We start from the raw sequence: 23287 nt of genomic DNA on the forward strand, positions 1-23287 counted from the left end.
CAGTGCTTTGTGAAATGGCGAGGATGGCCTGAAAAATTTAACAGCTGGATAAAAGCATCAGAGATTCAAAACATTTGATTTGAAAAGGCCTTGTCTCATAAAAAGAAAAAAAAATGAATGAAGGGGGATTTTACGTAACGCTGCCTAGTAACGCCTCTGTGAGAATATTTCCACAAAACAACAGCTCTAATTTCACCACACAATTAGCTAGACCTTTGGGCCTACAGGGCCCGTGGGAAGTGGGTCTGGTGGAAATACAGTACCCGAACACATGGGATAATATTAAAGAAGACCATAAATATGTTGTCACCACTGGTGAAGGAAGCACAGAGCATCACTTTGTTGTACGAAGAGGGTATTATGCAACCGTTCAAAACCTGATGGATCAAATGAACCACGACATGAACAGTGTCCTCAAAGCCATGGCACCACGAATCATCTATGACCCCAATATCCGAAGAATCAAATTAAAATCAGAGGACAAAGCAGTAATTTCTGCAGGGGGTGACTTAGCGACCATTTTGGGGCTAGAAGCTAAAACGAATACGAACCGCTCGCTATTTCCAACGGATATCACAGGAGGGTTTAATACCCTATACCTGTATATGGATATCGTAGAGCACCAGCTGGTGGGAGACCATTTTGTGCAGCTACTTCGTTGTGTTCCCACTAAAGGGGGTAAGGACGAGTTTATCACCTTCACTTATGATAAACCGCATTATGTTCCTGTGAACAAGCAGCACATAGACACCATAACATTTGAAATAAAGACGGACCAGAACCAACACGTCTCATTTCGCTATGGGAAAGTGATCCTTAAGCTACACCTGCGACCCCGGAAAACTATTTTTTAAAATGGTTGTGGTTAAATACTATGGGGACCCTGGCGCATACAGAAATTACTATGCAGCACAGGCCGGTGAAGGCCTTTCGGGGTATTATGGTGCTCCGGTCATGTACGGGGCTGGGATAGGCGGAATTTTTCGTAGTCTCTTTAGAAAAGCAATACCTCTTTTGAGAAGGGGTTTTGAGATTGTTAAACCTCATGTGAAAAGTGCAGCAAAAAACATCGCCAAAGATGTTATGGGCCGTGTCAGAACGGCGGTTCTGCATAAAATGAACAATAACACAGAGCAGGAGGGGTCAGGATTAGTGGTTATTAGAAGAGCTGTTAAAAGAAAGAGAACCAATCAACAGGGGCCTCCTGAACCTTTTAAAACAAAGAAGACCAAACGTGTCAAGTCTCAAAAGACTAACCGCAAGGGGAAGAAGAGAAACCTCTCCGCCAAGAAGCAAGATATATTCTAAAAACTATGGCTTTTGTACATCAGGGGTCTGAAGAATGTTTGAAATCAGAACTGGATCTGTTTCAACTGGCCCCCACACAAACCAGCATAGAAAAAAGTGTTTATGTGGAGATTCCGCCATTATCTGCCTTGTCAGAAACAGCCCCTTTAGATTTTTATATAGCCGGACATGGCGAGGATTACCTGGATTTGAACAACACGTTGCTGTACCTGACCTGCAAAATCATGAATGAAGATGGGTCCGATCTTGAAGTAGGGGCCAGAGTAGCTCTCGTGAGCTATCCAATAGCCTCTATTTTTAGCCAGCTGGATGTCACTCTCGGAGATAGACTCATTAGTCAGAGCAACAACTGTTACCCTTACAGAGCCCTCATAGAACTGTTTCTCAATTACGGCGAGGGTCCTCTCAAAACACAGTTTACAAGCGGCCTATTTTATAAAGACACAGCCGGAAACCATGAAGTGAGAGACATGGGATCCCGTAATAAAGGTTTTACCGAAAGAGCTGTTTTTACAGCCGCTAGCCATAAAGTAGAGCTTCTGGGACATTTACATAGCGATCTGTTTTTTCAAGAAAAGCTGCTCATAAATGGCGTGGATGTGAAAATTAAACTAACGCGGAACAAAGATACGTTCTGCTTAATGAGCGGAGATGCCAACGAGAGGTACAAACTCATTATTTTATCTGCAGCCCTCTTTGTAAAGAGAGTGAAAGTGTCACCGGGAGTGCGCTTGGGGCATGCAGAAGCGCTGCTGAGAGCTAATGTCAAGTACGCCGTGGACCGTGTAAGTCTGAAAGTCTTTAGCATACCGGCTGGCGCCCGTGTGACTAACCAGGAAAACCTCTTTTTGGGACAATTACCCAAAATTATCGTATTGGGCTTTGTGGATAATGACGCTTTCAGCGGTAATTACTCTAAAAACCCCTTCAATTTTAAACATTACGATATTAACTTTGCTGCGCTGTATGTGGATGGGGAGCAAGTCCCAGGGAAACCTCTCCAGCCGGATTTCGATAATGGCTGTTGTATCAGAGAATACATGCAGCTGGTTCAAGCAACGGGTAAACATTTGAAAGACAGTGCTCTCTTGATTGATCGTCAAGAGTTTTACCAAGGTTATACCTTGCTGGCCTTTGACCTATCACCCGACCAAGAGTGCACGGACCACTACTCTTTGATTAAAACCGGTAATCTGCGGGCTGAAATCCGTTTTGCCATCGCTTTGCCACACACGGTGAATATGATTGTGTATGGTGTCTTTGACAACGTGATAGAAATTAACCACAGAAGGAACGTCCTTTTTGATTATCTATGATGATGAACACCGTACAGATCTACCGTATTTTAAAGAAGGATCCGTATGTTACAAAATCTTTTGTAGACGTCCTACCCAGTGACTGGCTGTCTGATGTACAAATAGAAAGGAAACCTGCAAGCTTGGTGGTAAATACCCACCCCCACGACCTTCCTGGAGAATACTGGCTAGCAATATACGTGACTGAAAACGGCACAGGAGAATTTTTTGATTCCTACGGGCAACAGCCTGATAGTTTGTTCTTCCCTAACAGTATTATGAACTTTTTCAATAAACATTGTGAGGATGTTTTATACAGCAGCAAACAACTGCAACACCCTGTATCTACAACCTGCGGTAACCACTGTGTGTTTTTCCTACATCAACGCTGTAAAGGGCTGTCTTTTGAAAATATTTTAAAACTGTATTCCGAAGAACCATTGCAAAATGACAAAATGGTTTTACAATTTGTAAAAAACAACAAACAGAGAACATGTTGTATGTCTAAATCTTTTCGCTGTCTGTTTCATACCCCCCAGATGTGTGTACCGTACCAAGAATATTGTACTAATCCTAAATAAAAACAATCTCTCTTGAGAGTTTTTTGAAAAACAAACCAAACGTCTATAGTCTATATTTAAAAAAAAGCCTTTTTTTATTTGAAAAGATATAATTATACCTTCAACCATCTGTTTGTGTCAAGTACTTTACGTCTTTTACGGGGGAGGGGGTCTTTGCACTTTACAGTCTTTGTGTTCATTTCAGCAGTTGTCGCTGAAGGATTTTCCTTGAGCTGTACCAGCAGATCCCTGTTGGCTGGATTACCCATGACGGTGGAGGGCATGTTTAATTCTGCCAGGGTTTGCATGAACTCTCCCCAACCTTTGGGTATCCTCCGATGTGAAAGAGCACGGGTCTGTGTAGCTCCACGAATCAGGTCTAATAGGTTAGAGCCACTTACAGGTCTTCCCTTGTATACAAAAGTCCCATTACTCTCCCAGGATGCAATGTCCTTATTCTTTGACAGTTTATTGAGCAGTATTTCTGCATTTTTTCTACGGTGCATGCTGATGCTGTTTAACACTTCCTGCAGGATGGGGTCTGGGGGGCTTTTGTGCTCTAGAAATGCAGAGGTTGCTGTATCATCCTGTGGGGGTAGATACAGATTTATTCTTTCTTTTTCCATTTCTCCGTGTCTGTTAAGCACCAGATGGCGCTGTAGCACTTCTGAATAGCGTTTGGCTTTCTTATATTCAGACATACCAGAACTTTGAAGTATACCTTTCATTTCTTCATCGAGTCTTTGAACAGCTGTGGTTCTAATATTTTCCTCATGAACTGAAGGGCTTCTCAAACGGTCAAGTTGTTGACTAGACACTAAATACATTTTTTCTGTGTACTGCATTAGTATTTTAGCTCAAAAGCCCCGTGATGAGTGGTAGCGCGAATCCTAGCAGAGGCCCGATAAACCCCCCTGACTGTTTGACCAGCTTCTTTTTTTTCTTAAGTGTTATTCTTTTATCACCCAAAATCCTTATGGCTTGACGTTTCCTTTTCAAGATGTTTATCTGCTGTTGTGATAAAGGAACATTACCTCTCAGAGTGTTTAGTGCGATCTCCGCTATGGCCCCCACTAAATCGTTAGAAGCGGCCTTTAGGATAGCTTTTCTCCGTTGCGGAGAGGCTTGAACTAAAAGTTTTAAAAGGGCTAGGTTCCGCTTTAAGCGAGCAGACATGATCTCTGGGACACACACAAAACAAATATGTGGGGGAGAATATATATTCACTTCTTTTTATGGAGGGGTTGTGTTTTTTCACAATATACCGTGGTCCATTCTGGTGGAAAGATGTTTGTCCTCAATCTGTAACGCTCAGGGGTCGTAGCATTTAAATCCACGATGAGATATCCATATGGCTTTCTGGTGGCATCCTCAAAGGCTTCTAAAAAGAAGCATGACTTACCGAGGTACATCTGTCTGGCTAAAATAGCGATTTGCAACTTGTCTCTAGGATTCTTAAAGAGCACCATATATTTGGTATTTAAGGCTATAGTTCTGCTTGTTTTGCCTTGACAGAAGACATTTTGTACAATATATATAATACTCAGATTTCTGTGATGCACGTATTGTGTGAAGGCTTTCTCGATTTCATCACTTTTACAAGCAGAAGCCATCAAATCGTCTATAATAACCATATTTATTTTATTGGTTGGAAACAGTTGATCATCATTAAAAGTATCAGGCAAAGAATCCATAAAGGTAATAAAAGGATATTTACACAACATTTCTTTATACAAAGGTTGCCAGCAACTATAACACCATACAATATTATCAGGCATGTCAGTCAACACACGTCCAGCGTGATCTAGCAGGTTTTTAACAAAGAAGCTTTTGCCGCTATTTGACGGTCCGGCTAAAATACACGAAAATGGGTGCCTCCAGCGCACATCCACAAATTCAGTATCCATAAGGCAGCATGTTAAAACCCTCTTTTATCACCCTTTTATCGTATATGACCCTTTGTGTTTTCTTAAGTAGGCCGGTCTCTATCGCCCAGGTCTTTTTGTTTCTAATGATCCCAGATTGTTGTACCTGTATCTTTTTAGGACTCTTGTCCACGGCGTCAGTTTTATAGTCAAAGACGAGGTCTTTCAAATTAGTGAAATTGATCTTTTTACAATTTTCTACATTTAACGTAAACCCCTTCACTTTCATACAGGTCTTTTCCGCTGGATAGTTTGTAGCCATATGTTTTGGGTCCAGCCGATACAAACTCTGTGATATGCTCGTCTGCGGGTATCTCGCTCGTCAACTGTCCTAAATAATCTCCCAAAGGGAGATCGCTGGCACCCTCACGACTCACAAAAATCACAGAGTCTGTATCGTGGTACAGACAACGTTCTTGCAAACTGTCAAGCAGTTTGTACAGTTCTAAACGAGCATAAGCAGTTGTGAAACAGGCAATGAAGATGTTTGTATTACCTGACAATATGCTGCGGTCTTTTGAATGCTTCCATGTCACACAGGCTGTTTCATCATCTATAAAATCGCATGATGAAACATCATATTCGGGTGAAAACAAATACTTATACAGATCGTCAGGATCTCTTACAATACTTGTAACAGGTAGGTTTGTTCTTTGACCAAACTTCCCCCACAAAGAGTTTAAGAAAATCTTGGCAATTTGACGCTTTGCGGGGTTTATACTAACCTGTTCAGGCCTTAAAACTACACCTTCTTTTTTGTAAAAATCAGATATATACATGTTTTGTTTTTCTACATCGGTACACCACTGAGGGTAACCAGAGGCCTCCTGTTTTTGACGGAGATGCATTTTTATGTATTCAGAAAACAGGCTGACAGATTTACATTCAAAGTGCCATATTTCACATATTTCAGCAACCACATACCCTTTTGCAACAGCCTCATTCATCTCCACAGTGCACCAAGTCCCTACGAGGGCTCTCTCCTCATCCGTGTGGTTGCACATATCCTGCAGACTGTTGTCAGCGCATGTGCGGCACAGTGGGAACATGAGCTTACCACTCACACGGACCGGTAATACTGGGAAAAAGATCTTTCGTGGTGGATACACTTTGGCTTTAACAAGCCCAAAATAGTCTGAGAGGGGACCAAAGCTGTCATAAATGATTTGTGGGTGGCCAACAGGGTATTCCTTGGTTTTATTGACAAAGGGGTAGAGGCTGGTAAAATCATAGTAATGTATTTTTTCATCAGCCCTGGCTTTATAGTACAAACATGTAGCATTGGTTCTACCACCAAAGAGGGCATCTCTGGGTACTAGCTGCTGCGGCAGGCCTGATTTAACCAGAAAGTCTGCACAACCCCTGATATTTTCTTTCACCATTCTCTTCCATTCGTGTTCCCACAAGCTTATGACCTTAAACCCTCTTCTTTTCAGGAAATCTGCTTTGATTTGTGTTTTGTAATTGAGAAAACCAAAGGTTGTAGCCGTTAAGGGGTTCTGGTCTTTATCGTTATAACAGCTCGGACAACCGTGGAAAAAACAGCCGTTAAATTCAAAAGCTGTTGGTACCCCATCAATAAGTGCATAACCGTCAAGAAAATAGGGACCCACCTGCTTTTCACCCCCCTTTAGAGCATGGATGATCTGTATTTGCTCTGCGGCCTCTGTATACATCAGCCACTGTATAGAGGGTGTTGAATATCTCTTTGTGTGTCTGTGATAGTTGTCTGGAGGGACGAGTGCCACGGTCTTGGGTTCTAAGAACATAAACCTGTACATAGCCATGCACACAGATGCCAGTGTTATATATTGGAAGGGGTCTATACACCTTTTCACAGTTTTAGATCCACCATCCTGCTCTACAACCACCTCTCAGTCAAAGCCATGATTTCATTTCTGTATAAGACACAAGCTTGCCTCAGAATGTTCACATCCTGTTAGCAATAATAGGTCAGCTCCTTTTGTAAATCAAAGGTGTTATTTTGATTGTCCCTGTACCATTTTAAAAACTCCTCTCTTTCTCCAGACATTATATACCCATCTCCATAATACTCAACACCGGGCATAGGTCCCACATAATTTTGATTAACCCTGGTGTTAAAAAAATGCGGGAAATAACCCTTACAGCCTTGAAACCCCAGGGCTTGCGGAAGCTTGCTAAGCTTCATGGGCAGGAAATTTAAAGAGTCTTTAAACCGTATACCCAGGGGTTCTATCGTGATTTCTAAGAGCTTAGCACCCTGAGCTAACAAGCGCACATCCATCTTTTCCTTTAGCAGCTCTCTAACTACAAAATAACCATCATAGCCTTTAGAATTATGCGCTATGAAGGTGTATCCTTTGAACTTTTTGTCACAAAAAATCTTAACAAACTTAGAAATACTCTCAAGACCTTTGAACTCCCAGTTTCTTGTGTTGTTTAAATCTGTTGCATATATATAATTTGGAACATGAAAGCCTGTTTCCTGAACACATTCACAATCATAAAATATATATTTTTCAGATATTTGTGCATGATCAATAGGGGGCATAAAACACAAATGCTTGTCGCCAGCGATCAAGGGCTCAGAACAAAGCTTACATTGTCTGACCCGGCATTTATGTTTTTTATCAACATACGATTCACATTTTTCACACAGTATTTTAAGCAAACACTCAACTTCTTTTTTTAAAGCCAGAACCGTATGCCTTTCTAAACACTCTTGAGAACGACAATACAGCCTGCATTTCGGACATCTCTGTTGTACCCCAATATTGTCTACACACATTGCTGTTAAACAGAGATGGCACCATAATGTACAATTATGATCGTGACTATATGGTTTCTGGCAAAAATGACAGAAGTTTCGCTCCCCATAGAGCTTTTTTACATCTAAGATTCCATAAAAATGGTCATCATGTAGCAATATAAATACAGTTTTCTGGAATTCAGGTCTGTCCTTTGTCTTAAAACACCCCCATTCTTTTGTATAAAGCACAACTCTTATGTTTATACCCAAATGTTGTTCAAATGTTGAGACATCATCTAGCATGACCTTTTTATGTTCTGACCACCCTAGCTCTGTGTGCAGTTTTTTAGCACGGTCTAATAGCTCTGCATCTGTGAGCTTTGTTGGTGACATGAGCGCTGTAACGCTCCCTGCAAAACATAGTTTATTATCTGTGTTATTCAAGTCTATTAAATGCCTTCTCTTTTTATGTATGATTTGACTGTACAGAATAGACCTTAAAACCCTTCGTGACCCGCCCCCTCTGTTCCTTATAACAAGAATGACTATGCGGAATGTCTCACCAAACTGTATCTCTCTATAACTCTGCAGGAGTTTACTAACTTGATCTAAGAAATCATCAGCGTTCAAATCCTGAGGGTTTAACTTTCCCGAATACAAAGAATTATGAAAACCTGTAGAATGTAAATGAATCTGTATATAATCATGGGGGGACACGTTATGGCTTATTTCATTTAGAACATGCTGTATGCCTTGTCTCACAACATTTTGCGCATCTATGAAAGAATCTATTCTATCTAAATTAATAAAACGAAATTCCTCTGAATAAAGCACGCCATTAAATTTTTCTAAATCACGGTTCCACCTTCTCACAAATTGCACAAAATTAACCGGTTCATTTTCTACAGCTGCATTTTCAGAGGTCTCTGGTATACAATTATTTACCAACCCCCCTGAAACATTGTCATTGGTACAATTATCTAAGAACATGCTTTCACATTCTTTCTCTACTTCCTCCCTGTGCACAGGTCTGTTGCTGTCTCTCTCATCTTTTCTTTCGGAAATAGGCTTTTTTGCAGTCTTTTCACGGTCTAAAATTAAAAATAATAATAATAATTAACACGGGTGGGCTCATACTTTTTTTTTTGCAATATTTTAAGAAGAATTTTTCTTAAACTATAACAGTATAGATTCTTACTTTTTTGTTTATCTCTCGGTTTTTTGTATGGTCTTTTGTCTGATTTCTTTGGCATATGCTGCTCACGGTCTGTTATGTAAAAAAAACCAAAAAATGGTAATACCTTTTCTTTTACACAGCTGTGAACTAATTGTTGTTTTACCCATACAGATATTAAAAAATACTTCTTACCTTCAACTGCATCTTCAGACTCTTTTCTCTTTCTTTTGGAAATAGTTTTGTTTGCACCATTTTCACATTCTAAAAATTACAAAATAAAATAAAAAAAACACAGGGTCACACACACACTTTTGATGTCTTTGTAAATAGATCTCTGCTTCATTGACTGTTATGAAGGAAAAAAAGAGAGACATTTGGGGGGTCATAGACATTAAGGAAAACCTATTTCTCACCATTATTTGTATTGCTGTCAGAAATGCCTTGTTGGTCTATTTTTTTTTTCTCTAAGGCATTACTGCATCCAGGCTGTTCTTCTTCTTCTATGTTCAAATGTGTGTCTGATTTTGCAATATTTTCCTGTTCTAATGATAAAACAGACAAACACTGTTTTTACTACTGTTTTTTTAAAAATCATATCTAAAAATATACATTAAAACTATTAACGCACCTTTTAATTTTCTTTGTTTTCTTCGTTTAGTAAGTGACATTTTATTAATAAACACAGGCTTCTGCCTTTCTTTGTTTGAAGAATCCATTTCTGTTTCAAACTCCAGACTGCTGAATCTTTTCTGGTCACCGGCTATACCCTTTTATCACCAGCATTAGGTGGGGCGTAACCACCAACAAACCTCAAAAACTGTGTATTGAAACAAAAAAAAAAAAAAAAGCTACCTGGCCTCTCTGTCATGTGATGGACATCTTATAGAATAAGATTGTTCTCTTGCTTGGGTTATCATTTACAGGGCTTTTTGTATGTATTATCAATATCTCTTTAGATCTGAAGCCCATTCACAAAACTATAGTATGTTGAACCTTTTTTTTTTTTTTTTTTTTTGTGATTTAATATTTGCTGATCATTGTTTCTCCCTGATTAGATTATGTGTCCCAGACAGCTATCCGCACCTACCTCATTACAATATACATCCCCCCTTTTGTTCATGAAAGGTAGTGTGTTACCAGCGCCCTCTTAGGTCTTGGGGCACTTTACAAAAAAAAAATTGGCCTCTCTTGAATGTCTTGTCATTCTGGTCTTTTTTTTTCCCTTCCAAACATTGTCTCATTCTGATTAGATTAACCATTTACAGATCTTGGATCCAGACAACTTCCCCCCCACACATAGCTCATAGCAATATACATTCCTTAGTTAATGAAATAGTTGCTGTATCAAACATTTTACAGCCTGTGCATTGATATCAAAGAGACTTAATAAAACCATAAGATATCCCCCCCTAAAAACTTCCATATCACCTTAAAGCACAATTGACACATTTTGTTAATTCTGATATATTTATTAGTTGTTTTTATTAACTAATTTATACACATGGCAAAATTTGTTAAAATATTACAAAGTATTTCATTGTCAATACATACTTCTGAAATACAGACAAGAAAAAACAAAGACTGCTTTATTATACATTTTTAAAAAAGGACTGGTGTTTTCTCCCATAGATGATGGCATTTATATATTTTATCATTAAAATCTCATCTGTAGGTTTAAGCAAACTGTTTAGTTTTTGAACAGGATTTTCAGCAGTTTTCACGCTGTGTATAAGATATATGATCAGATTCATATCGTCATTGTTTAGGCTTAATACACCTCGTTTATATGCTGCTAATACCACAAGATTCAAAACACGTTCTAGGCACAACCTGTTACAAGCGGTCCTTAATTGTTCCTGTGTGTCAGAAGCAGTCCAATAAACGCAACTATGATCATCCTGACTCGGATCGTCGAGAACACAGCCTTTGCAATTTTCATACCGTATGCCAGACAGACATTTTTTAAGAATACTATAGACAGCCACCCTTACGATTGATCTAAATGTTGTTTTTCGAAAAACTCCATGCACCGGCGGTGGTTTTGGGAATCCTATATAGCTCCACCAGCTGAAATCGTGCACATCTTCAGGATTGTTGTTTTTTTTTTTTTTTATCACATGTATCTGGTTCTTTTATACTTGGACAGAAGCAGCAAATACAGTTCATTTTGATACCTGGTGTGTCTCCATATTCTTCTGTTTGTAAAGATCCTTCATTTTCCTATAAAACATAATGTAAACATTAAATTAAAACCTCTTCTAAACAAACTCTCTATTATAGATAGCTCCCAAACACGCCACCCCTAAAATGCATCATTAGAAGGAAAGAGATTTTTTCTTACCTTACACTCAAGCTTTTCCAACAAATAATCTGCTTCGGCATCCAGAGCAGCTTTGTGCAGCTCTAAATCTTCAGTCGTTTTCATTGATCAAGTTTGGATCCTGCGAATCAAAAAGCTTTTGTCCCAACGGTTGTTCATCAAAATCTGGGTCAGTGCTTCCTCCTTCTTCTTCTGCCCTCCGCTTTCGTTTATGGCTCCTCTTTAGTTTTGGCTGTTGAACATTTTTCATTTCAAGACGCTTAGATGTTTCATATACGGCCATTTTCAGGAACAATTACAACAACTCTGCTTGAAGATTGTTCTCACGTGATCACTATCACATGCTTACTTCTATATCCGGTCTTGCAAGTTTGGGCGTGTCTAACAGAGAGGGGAGGAGGGAAGGGTTGTGGGGGAGAATACAGAAGTCTGTTTTTTTTAAAACAAAACTAAAGCCTTGTGTTTCACCATTGCAAACCTACACCCCCCACTGCTTTCAATTATCCTCTGCTCAGATTTAGGTCTGGGGGAAGGGCGGATTGAGGCAGAGAGGGGCGGGGGGAAGGGGTGTTGTTGGATTCTCCCTGTCTCTGTGTATAGAATGAGTCACGGCTTCCTGCCTGCTCTCTGGTAACTTTTTTTATTGGGGCATGCCTATCTACAGCAAGGGCTTGGAGGGGTGGGCTTGGGCTTCTGGTGACATCACTGGGGGGGGTTTGGCTTGGGGTTTTGAGTGACAGCGTACCCATAATACTACCCGGTCCCTAGTCTTTTGGAAAAAAAAAAAAAAAACCTGTCTTTTGCAAAGTTTGATCCTGCAGTTCATGCAATTCACCACCGGTAGCTTCAATCACTTGTTTTAAAAAAACCAAATCCTTGTCAACAGAATGAGCCACAGTTTTTCTGCCTCCTAACAGCTTGTATTTTGTTTGTTTTTTTAAAAACAGAGTGGCTAGAAAAAAAGCATATTTCCTGCAGTTTTCCTGCCTCCTAAAAGCATACTACCGGCTCCGACATCATTAAAAGGCGTCAGGAGGTTCTAGGAGCGCATATTTCGGGACTTTTGTATTGTACTTCCGGTGAAATCATCAAAAACAGCCAGAGTCCATTAATGCCGACATCATTAAAAAAGCGACAGGACCCTTTCTGATGACGTTTTAGGGGGTGTGTTTTTGGGGGGCGGTGTGGGGTGGACTTCCGGTGATGTCATACCCGCTACGTCACAGGGGGGTGTGGCTTGGGGTTGGGGTGTGGGCGGGGTCATCCGTGACATCATGGGGGGGCGGTTTGGGGGTGGGGTGTGGGAGGGGCTCCCCATTCACTTCTATTGGGAGGGGAGGAGCATCGATGGGGTCTGGGCGGGGCCAGGGGCGGAAGGGGTGGGGCCTGGGGGTGTGGTCGAGGGCGGGATGAGGCGGGAGGGGCGTGGCTACGCCCCCATTCACTTCTATGGGGAGTGGGCGGGGCTTAGACCGGAAGTGACCACTGATTGGCTGCGGAAGGGGTGGGGCCTGTGGCGGAAGGGGTGTGGCTGGGGGTGTGGTCGAGGGTGGGAGGGGGCAGGAGGGGGCATGGCTACACCCCCATTCACTTCTATGGGGAGTGGGCGGGGCGTGGGCATGGCTTAGACCGGAAGTGGACGCTGATTGGCTGCGGAAGGGGTGGGGCCTGTGACGGAAGGGGTGTGGCCGGGGGCGTGGTCGAGGGTGGGGGGGCGGGAGGGGGCGTGGCTACACCCCCATTCACTTCTATGGGGAGTGGGCGGGGCATGGGCGGGGCTTAGACCGGAAGTGAACACTGATTGGCTGCTGTCATCCTTATCTCACCTGTCAATCAGTTTGATTGATCGTGTACCCATTATACTACTCTTGGGAGAACAAAAAGGTCTTTAATAGCTCTCTGAATTTTAACATGGAAGATTCTTCCTTCAAACTACGTGGAAGAGAATTCTATAGGACAGGAACTTGGACATAGAAAAGCCTTTCTCAAGATTTGTCTAAGCAAATAAGTCTAGGTGAAGTGACACTGAAAAGGACTTGACTAGCAGATCTTAGGTTTTGTGATGGACAATACAATTTTAGGGATGCATTGAAGCTAGGGGGTGCAACACCATTTAATCCTTTAAAAACTGACATGAGAATTTTAAAGGAAATTCTCCATTTAATGGTAAGCAAATGGAGGCCCTTCAGAACAGGAGAGATATACTCATGAATTATTGTCCCAGATATTATCCTAGCATCTGAATTCTGAACAAGCTGTAATACCCTCAAGGATTTTTGTGGAAGTCTATGATAGAATGCATTGCAGTAATCCAAAGAGGATAAAGCAAAAGAATGAATTACAGTTATTAAATCTAGCACACTTAGAAAAGGCCATAATCTATGGAGCAGATGGAGTTTAAAAAATGCCCCTTTTACAACTTTTGAAATGTGTTTTTAGATATAAGGAAGTATCCATAACAAAACCAAGATTTCTTCTCTCATCCACTATTGGAATTTCAACATCATCCAAAATCAAGGATTTAGGCACCTTTGAGTCAGGATATCTGGCCAGATATAAAACTTCAGTCTTGGACATATTTAAAAGAAGATTACTTTTCCAACAACCATTCCTTGAGGGAATTCAGGCAATAAGAACGATTTTTTTTGTACAAAATCGATTGATTCTGAGATTGACACAAAAAATGGATATCATCAGCATATAGACGGTAACCAACATCAAGTTGTGGCAAAACTCGACAAATTGGAGCAATGTAAACATCAAAGAGCACAGCTGAAATAGCTGACCCTTGTGGGACCCCAGTAGCAAGATCAAATTCCTTGGACCAAAGTCCGTAGATATATACTGATTGATAATCATAACTCAAGAAAGAAGAAAACCATTTTAGCACGATGTTTCCTATCCCTATGTTTGACAAATGATCAATCAAAATGGCGGGATCAATGGTGTCAAACGCTGCAGCCAAATCCAAGAAAACAATAAAGAAATCTTTGCTGTACTCAAAATCACATCTAAAACTATCAAAGAGGGACAGCAAATGTGCCTCAGTTTTATAGTTAGGTTGAAAAACATACTGGTGATGTCTAATACATGATGAGCATCCAGAAATTCCTGGATTTGATTCAATACCATTTTTTTCAAGTAAGTTGGCAAGAAAGGGAAGATTACTTATTGGATGAAAGCTATTTAGGTTATTAGGATCAGAGGCTAGGCTTTTTTGAAACAGGCTTAACCACTGCTGATTGTAAAATTTTAGGTAAACTTGCTTCCTGCAAGGAGCAATTAATCATATCTCACAAAAATCATGATAATTCATTCGTAAGACACTTAAACAAAACATTTGAGCAATCGGACAAAGGGAAAAAGTTTGGTTTTAATTTGCTCATTAATTCAGACACTTCACTTAATCCTACTATAGAAAAGGTATCCCAGAGAATATTTGACTCCCTTATCTCTGGTGAGATATCTTGAGAAAAAGGCAAGGTAATCTTTTTGATCTTGAAATTGAAAAAGAGACCAAAATGTTGGGCACTTTTATTATTTGTTCAAGGAAATTTGCAAAGAGATCAGCATAATAGGCAAGCAATTATTATTTTATAATGTAAAAAAAATATATATATCTACCATCCCATTCTTAACATAACTCTTCCCATGTCTTTTACACCCATAGCAATAACCATAAACCTGACCCCTCCTAGAATTCCTCACTCCTATGACTTCTCAACTCACAGTAATATCATTAAACTGTCCCATCCTATCATTCCATCCAAATTATTTCTTATCACATAGTGATAACATCCACCCTCCCTCTCCAATCTTTCCTCACTCCCATGATGTCTTAACTCACTATAATACCATTGAACTGTCCCCTCCTATATTTCCTTATACCAACATCTTCTTATCTGATTGTAATCACCCTTCAGTTTTCCTCCTTCTATCATTCCACACCCCTGTGTCTTCTCAACTCATAATAGTAAACATCAAACCTCCTGCTTCTACAGTTCTTCACCCCATGTCCTCACCACTCATTAATAAATATCGATCTGTCCCTTTCTGTCATTCTTCATCACATATCCACTAAAGGGTAGATTTTAAAACGTGAGCATGTGCATCCATGTGCTATCCGGCACGCGCATGTTATAAAATACGTGGGCTGCACACTAGGGATGAGCAGAAGACAAAAATTTGTTTCGATTTAGATTCGTTTCGCCAGGACCCAAATTTGTTGCGTTTGTTTCATGGGGGGAAAAACCAATTTGTTTGATTTGTTTTATTCGTTTTCCGATTTTCCATTAAAGTCAATGGGGGAAGTATTTGCAGCCTATTTTTGGCTGCAGAATTGGGGTTTTCTTATCAATTCTGATGAAAATTCTGGGGAGCAATCATCAGAATGAGAAAAGAGCTCCAAGGTACTTAGACTGTGGCAAAGTGGCATGAATAGCCTAAGGCACTTTAAAGGGGCAAAGGGGTATCAGGAGTGGCAAGAGTACTTTAAGAGAGGTGCAAAGCAGCAGTGAGAGTGTCAAAAACACACCACAGCTTCAAAAGAGAGCATCGATAACAGGTGCATGAACCCTTGAAGGCAGCACGACAGGCAAAGTGGCAAGACAAGTGACATCAACATCCTACTGAGGAACCATGATAGTGGCAAGAACATCACAAGGAGTTGATTGAGTCATCTGGTGTATGGCAGCAAGGCAGAGTGGCAGAAAGTTGATTCGAGCAAGACAGGATGGCAGAGCGGAGGTAGTCAGGTCGCTGTGGTTTTGATAGGGGCAACACAGGCTGGCAGAGCGGAGGTAGTCAGGTCACTGTAGTGTTGATAGGGGAAAGCAAGGAAGCAAGACAAGATGAGGCTTAGCATGCGGCGCGACTGTCCACCCGACCCGTCTTGAAACACAGACCAAGGAGTCTAACACGCATGCTAGGACCTGAAACATGATGAACTATGCCTGGGTGGGGTGGAGCATTGCTGCTGTGCACAGGGCTAGTGCAAGGGTATTAGGCACCCTAGGCAAACCTTACAGCCTGGCGCCCTACCCCCACCTCCCCATACACAATTTTAAATTATGCATTTAACACATATTTAACATGAAAAGTGACATTCTGAGGTAAAATTAATATATACGTTATTGTGATAATTTCATGCACTGTCGTGATGCCAACAAGAAAACTGCATCTTGGAATTCATATGGCATCATACCTATTGTGATATATTTTGGCATGGTCCTCCCATATCAGCACAGTACTATCTGCCAACACTCAAAGAATAACAACCCTACCTATGAAAAAGAATACCACAAATATTACACCAGAATCTAGAATATCAATACACCTCCTATCAGGAAACAGAACAGGCCAAGCTACTACAGATCCCTACAGAGAAACCACATGCTAAAAGAATGCTTAATCTCAGTGTTTGCATGCAGAACACAAACCCTCACCAAATACAGAATAAAGCCACATAAAGTATAAATAGAAATGTGCAGACAACCACTGAACTGTAAAAAGCATCACGCCAGACTCTATACAGTACAACAATGGAAAAACAAAAATTTCACCATTCCTCATGAAACAATCAATAAAATCAAGATATATAAATCATTAATCATAATAGTAAAATCATACTAATAACATAATTTCAAAACAGCTGATGAATAGAAAATCCAATAATTAGATTCATGCAAATTTTGAAAGCTTTACCAAACACCAATACAATATTTCAAACAGCAGACACATCACATACTACCCAATAATTAAAATGGTAGTCAATCAAGAAAAATGAACTTAAAAAGCCACCTTTACTTACCCTGTCCAGCAGTTCTCCTACTCCTTTCCCTTTCAGGCCACACCAGAAGCAGCAGTAGCTGCTGAAGCTGTCCTCACTGTCCTCTTCCTTAGAGTCCACAACCAGTATCTTCTGTCTCTCACACACACACACAAGACATACCCTCAGGACCAGTTTCTGTCTCTCGCACACCAATCATCTCCCCAACCAGTCTCTCTCTCTCTCTCACACACACACACACACACGTCATCTCCCTGATCAGTCTTTCTCACATATACACACGTCACCTTTCTGGACAGTCTCTCTCAATTACATAATGCTCTCGCTCTCTCTTACTTATACACAGGTTTTCAATTATACACATGCTCTTTCTATTTCACTTACACACAAGCTCTCAATCACACACAAGTTCTATCTCACTTACAAACAGGCTCAATCACACACATGCCCTCTCTCACAGCCACAAGCCAGCCAAAAACATGCTCCATCTCTCTCTCACACACAAACACATTGACACACACAAGCACCCTCCCTGACTCACATATACACCACACATATACAGACGCACCCTCCCTATCTCACATACATGAAGCACCTTCCCTGCCTCACACACAGAAGCACCATTCCTTTCTCACATACACACCACATACACATACACAAAAGCACCCTTCCGATCTCAAATACATATACACACAAAGGCCTCCAGCTGAACAGCTCGTCTCCATCGGCGGCTGGCTGCGCCAGTCTTCATTTCTCCAGCTGCGGCTGGCAGCGGCCATCTTCATTTCTTCGGCCTAGTCTCGGGCTGCGCCGGTCTTCATTTCTCCGGCTGCGGCTGGCAGCGGCCATCTTCTTTTCTTCAGCCTAGTCTCGGGTTGCGCGATCTTGTTTACTTCGGCCACGCCGGTGTGCTCTCCGTCGGTGGCTGACTGCGCCAGTCTTCATTTCTCCAGTGGTGGCTGACGGCCATCTTAATTTCTCCGGTGGCGGCAGCTGGCAGTGGCCTGGTCTCTTCATTTCTTTGGCCCAGTGCCCTCAATGGCCCGGAGCAGAGGAGGCCACGTGATCCGCATGTCTGGCCCACCGGGGGAAGCCCAATCCCCAGATAGGCCAATCTGCCCCGACTCTCACATGACCTATTTCTAAAACACCAAGGCGTGAACCAATAGAATGGAAACTTATGATATGTTGCATTCGTGGGGGTTTGCCATGTGTTTCGCGGACCCACAAATGCAACGAATAGGGACCTATACGTTGCGGATTGTGCATTTGTTCAAAAAAAATGCACATCCCTACTGCACACACATATGCATAATTTAGGAGCAGACTGGGAGGGAGCTTTCCTACCCCCTACTGTTATGCACCAAGCATGCTTATGGCGCTTCTGAATTCAGTGGGAGCACTGAGAGAAGAGGATCACCTTGCTGATGGCTGAAAGGAATCAGTAAGTTTTTGCTTGGGAAATTTTCTTTGTTAAAAGTATTGGGGAGAAGTTAACTATTTGGGAATATTATTTAGTGTGTTTGTGCTTTTAATAGTCAGTAAGGCAGCGAATAAACAGAAGTTAGACTGTATTTTTAAATAGTCAGTCAGTAAGGCAGCTAGTAAGCAGTAGTTAGTGTGTTTATTTTTAATGGTCTGTAAGGCAGCTAATAAGCAGAAGTTAGAGTGTTTGTATAATAAAAACAAAAAATAACAAACAAACAAAAAAAAGTAGCCAGAAGCTAGAAATAAGCTAGGAGCAATGTATACCTAAATAAAAAGGTTGAAAAGTTCAGTTCAGTTACTCACCTTGGAAAGGTGTTAAGGTACTGTGATTTGGTTTGATTAGGTACCAACATTTGTTAAGAGAGCAGTGAGTCACTATGGCTGACTAACTGAAGCTAGACTGTTTATTTTTCCCAACACTCCCACCCCTCACCCATCCTTTAATTTATAGGTAGGTACCACTTTCACAAAAAGAAAAAAAAAGCACCTTATTGAGAGTTTGATCATTCCCCTGTAGGCCACTACCAGGCATAAAGTGAATTCACTAATACATTTAAAGGACATTAATTAGACACATTCCTACTCCCATAGCAACCTAAAACTTAGGTAGGAACTGAACAAATTTCAGAAGAAGGCAGCAGTCCAGCAGAAAGAGGGGGGCTTCCCAGTCTTTTGCATCGAGTGTCACATGTATGACTTTTTAACCACCGGTGAGAAATTGTACATGTGCAAGTGATGCAAAGAGCTCCTGGCTCTCAGAGAATGAGTCCAATCTCTGGAGGCCAGAGTGGCAGACCTGGAGGAGCTGAGGCAGATAGAGATGAGACCTTCAGGGACATAGTAGCCAAGTCCCAACTTCAGACTGGCAGCCCTGGTGCTGCCTTGGAGGAAGAAGGTCTCATGATTGGAGAGCATCAACCTGGTGCAGCAGGAAAGGATCCTGTAGCAAGGACCTGCTCTCCAGGTGGTACATTGTCCTTTCGCACCAAGCATATCTCCCCAAGGCCTACTGCCCAGGAGGGAAGGGTTAGGTTGGCCTTCATAGTTGGTGATTCAATTATTAGGAATGTAGACAGCCGGGTGGCTGGTGGGTGTGAGGATCACCTAGTAATATGCCTACCTGGTACGAAGGTGATGCACCTCACGCATCACCTAGATAGGATTTTACACAGTGCTTGGGAGGAACCAGCTGTTGTGGTGCATGTGGGTACAAACAACATAGGAAAATGTGGGACAGATGTTCTGGAAGCAAAATTTAGGCTCCTAGGTAGAAATCTTAAATCCAGAACTTCCAGGGCAGCATTCTCTGAAATGCTCCCTGTTCCACGCGTAGGTCCCCAGAGGTAGGCAGAGCTCCGGAGTCTCAATGCGTGGATGAGACGATGGTGCAAGGAAGAGAGATTCAGTTTTGTAAGGAACTGGGGAACCTTTTGGGAAAGGGGGAGTCTCTTCTGAAGGGATGGGCTCCACCTTAACCAGGGTGGAACCAGACTGCTGGCGCTAACCTTTAAAAAGGAGATAGAGCAGCTTTTAAACTAGAACAAAAGGGAAAGCCAACAGTCGCTCAGCAGCGCATGGTTCTTCAAAGGATACTAATGATGCATTAGAATTAGGGCATCCTGACAGTGAGGTTCCAATAATAAGAGAAGTAGGCCAAGTGCCTGTAACTAAAAACTCACCTGAGCTAAAAAAATTCTAACTTATCCCTATCAATTAAAAGGCAGAATGAAAATACAAACAAAAAACAAACTTTGAAATGTTTGTATGCTAATGCCAGAAGTCTAAGAAGTAAGATGGGAGAATTAGAATGTATAGCAGTGAATGATGACAGACTTAATTGGCATCTCAGAGACATGGTGGAAAGAGGATAACCAATGGGACAGTGCTATACCGGGGTACAAATTATATCGCAATGACAGAGAGGAGAACCCGGGAGGAGGTGTGGCGCTTTAAGTCCGGGATGGCATAGAGTCCAACAGGATAAACATCCTGCATGAGACTACATGCACAATCGAATCTTTATGGGTAGAAATCCCTTGTGTATTGGGGAAGACTATAGTGATAGAGGTATACTACCGTCGACCTGGTCAAGATGGTGAGACGGGACAGTGAAATGCTAAGAGAAATTAGGGAAGCTAACCAAATTGGTAGTGAGGTAATAATGGGAGATTTCAATTACCCAGATAAACAGGTGCAGGAAGGAAAATAGGGTCCCATTCAAGATTCAAAAGTGTATTTATTATGTGTCCAAACAATCATAGTTCATTCAATAAGGCAACTCCTTCAAGTGAACAAAGGGAATTTTTTATGAATGTCCCCCTCGTGTTAACTGCATCAGGAGGGACCACAGCATATTATAATCTACAATAGAACAACATTTATCAGGAATGGAACAAGTAAGGCTGCAAACAGACAAGTGTAGCATGGCAAGTACATACCTTTGTAGTTAATCACAGGAGCGCAAGCGCCCTATAGCAGTGACAGCCATTTAAAAGGCAAAAAGGCGCGAAAGGAAAAGACTCTCGCGAGATGCTGAAAACTACAGGAACACACAGCAACACACATGTAGAATTAATGGCCAATTAATAAAATAGGTACCATTCTATCTCCTTGTTGAGGCCATTGGGGAAAACCGTATCCAAAGTAAAGATCCAGCGTTGCTCTTTCCGACCTAGTATCCCGGCAAAGTCTCCCCCCCGCTGGGGACATGAGACCACCTCCAGGACCAGGAAGGAAAGATCACTGATGGAATGGCCAGCCTGAAGCCAATGCAATACGAGGGGCTCATCGATTCTAGAAGATCTAATATTACAGCAGTGCTCAATGATCCTTGTCTTAATCATACGCGAAGTTTTGCCCACGTATAACAAGGACATTTAACCACATAGACCACTCCTCTGGTGGTACAGTCAGTTTTAGAAAAATGTTTGAACACTCGTCCAGTCTTGGGGTGTGTGAATTCTGTAGACGATTCCGTATGCCGGCACATGGAACAGTGACCACAAGGGGAATGCTGACCTCTCATATCCGATCGCGAGTCATTGGATCGACTCGCTGTGTGAACCAGCCGGTCCCGTAAATTTGTCCCTCTTTTGAAAGTGAACCGGAGTGATCCGTGCATAAGTGTATTAAGGGAAAGGGCTGCCCAATGTCTTTTAATCATATTGGCTATAGTCCTACCAACAACAGAGAATGGAAGGATACAATTAAGGGACGTGTCCTCAGAAACCGTGGGTGATATAAAAAGCCATTCCCGGTGCGTGTATAACGCCCTCTTGAACGCCTTTTTAATAACCCGAGCTGGGTAGCCCCTTTCTGCGAACCGAGCGGATAGAATTTGAGCCTGTGAGAGAAAATCAGCCCGATTTGAGCAAAGACGACGGAGTCTTAAAAATTGCCCCGTCGGGATGTTCTCTCGAAGAGCCCGGGGATGACAGCTATTGTAGGCAAGTAACGTATTCCGATCAGTGTCTTTACGATACAATGAAGTCTCAAAATGGTCCCCCATCCAAGAAATGGAAACGTCCAAAAAAGAAACGTGTGTGGGATGGATGTTAAAATTAAATTGAATATGGGGGTTAAGAGAGTTCACCCAGTCAAAAAATACATAAAACTGCATATCAGTGCCCGTCCATATTATAAAGACATCATCTATATAGCGTAGCCATATATGGATGAATGAATACCATTCCGAGGGGTAAATCTGGGATGTTTCATAATCATCCATATATAGGCACGCAAGACTCGGTGCCATCATCGCCCCCATCGCAGTCCCCTTGTTTTGTTGATAGATTTGATCCTGAAATTGAAAAAAATTCTTCGTCAATGCTATCTCCGCAAGTTGCACCAAAAATCGGTAGTAACCCGATAAGGAGCTGGACGGGTGTTCAAAGCCGTCTCAATGACTATAAGAGCCTCAGATTGTGGTATGTTGGAATAGAGTGAAACTACATCAAGGGTAATGAGAAACATGGTGGACTGGGTAATCTCTAGCTGGCCCAAGATGGACATAAAATGAGAGGAGTCCCTCACAAATGACTTAATATGTGATACCAGAGGTTTAAGAAAAACATCCACAAACTGGGACAACGGCTCCAGTAAGGAACCAATGCCAGATACTATCGGGCGGCCCGGAGGATTTGTCAAGGATTTATGAACCTTTGGGAGGGTGTAAAACAGAGGCATGACGGGATGGGACGCCACTAAGAATCTAGCCTCCTTGTTTGTGATGATACGTGCGTCAAGGGCCATTTTTACCAAGGTTTTAATCTCCAGGAGTAAAGTCTCCGTGGGGTCTGAGGATAGTGGAGAATAGAAAGTAGTATCTCCCAATTGTCTCAGGGCCTCAGCTTCATAGTCAGATCTGTTCAACACAACTATGCCACCCCCCTTATCTGCTGGCTTAATCACAATCGAATATCTTTAGGCAGATCCCCAATGGCTCGAGCCTCATCTTTTAGAAGGTTGTACCTAATGTATTGTTTTTGAGAGCAGATCAAATTCACATCTCTACACACAAGGCGCTCAAACGCACCTAAAGATACATCAACCACTCCCGGTGGGGTCCATTTTGATCTTGGGTGTACCACAGAAAAATCAGATGATGGTGGAGAGTCTTCAAAAAATAGATTAAGTTTCAATCTCCGAAGGAATCTGTGCACATGGACCAAAAGGTCAAAATTATCCCCTTTAATA

The sequence above is a fragment of the Rhinatrema bivittatum genome, chromosome 19, assembly GCF_901001135.1.
Source record: "Rhinatrema bivittatum chromosome 19, aRhiBiv1.1, whole genome shotgun sequence".
In the NCBI taxonomy this organism is placed as follows: Eukaryota; Metazoa; Chordata; class Amphibia; order Gymnophiona; family Rhinatrematidae; genus Rhinatrema; species Rhinatrema bivittatum.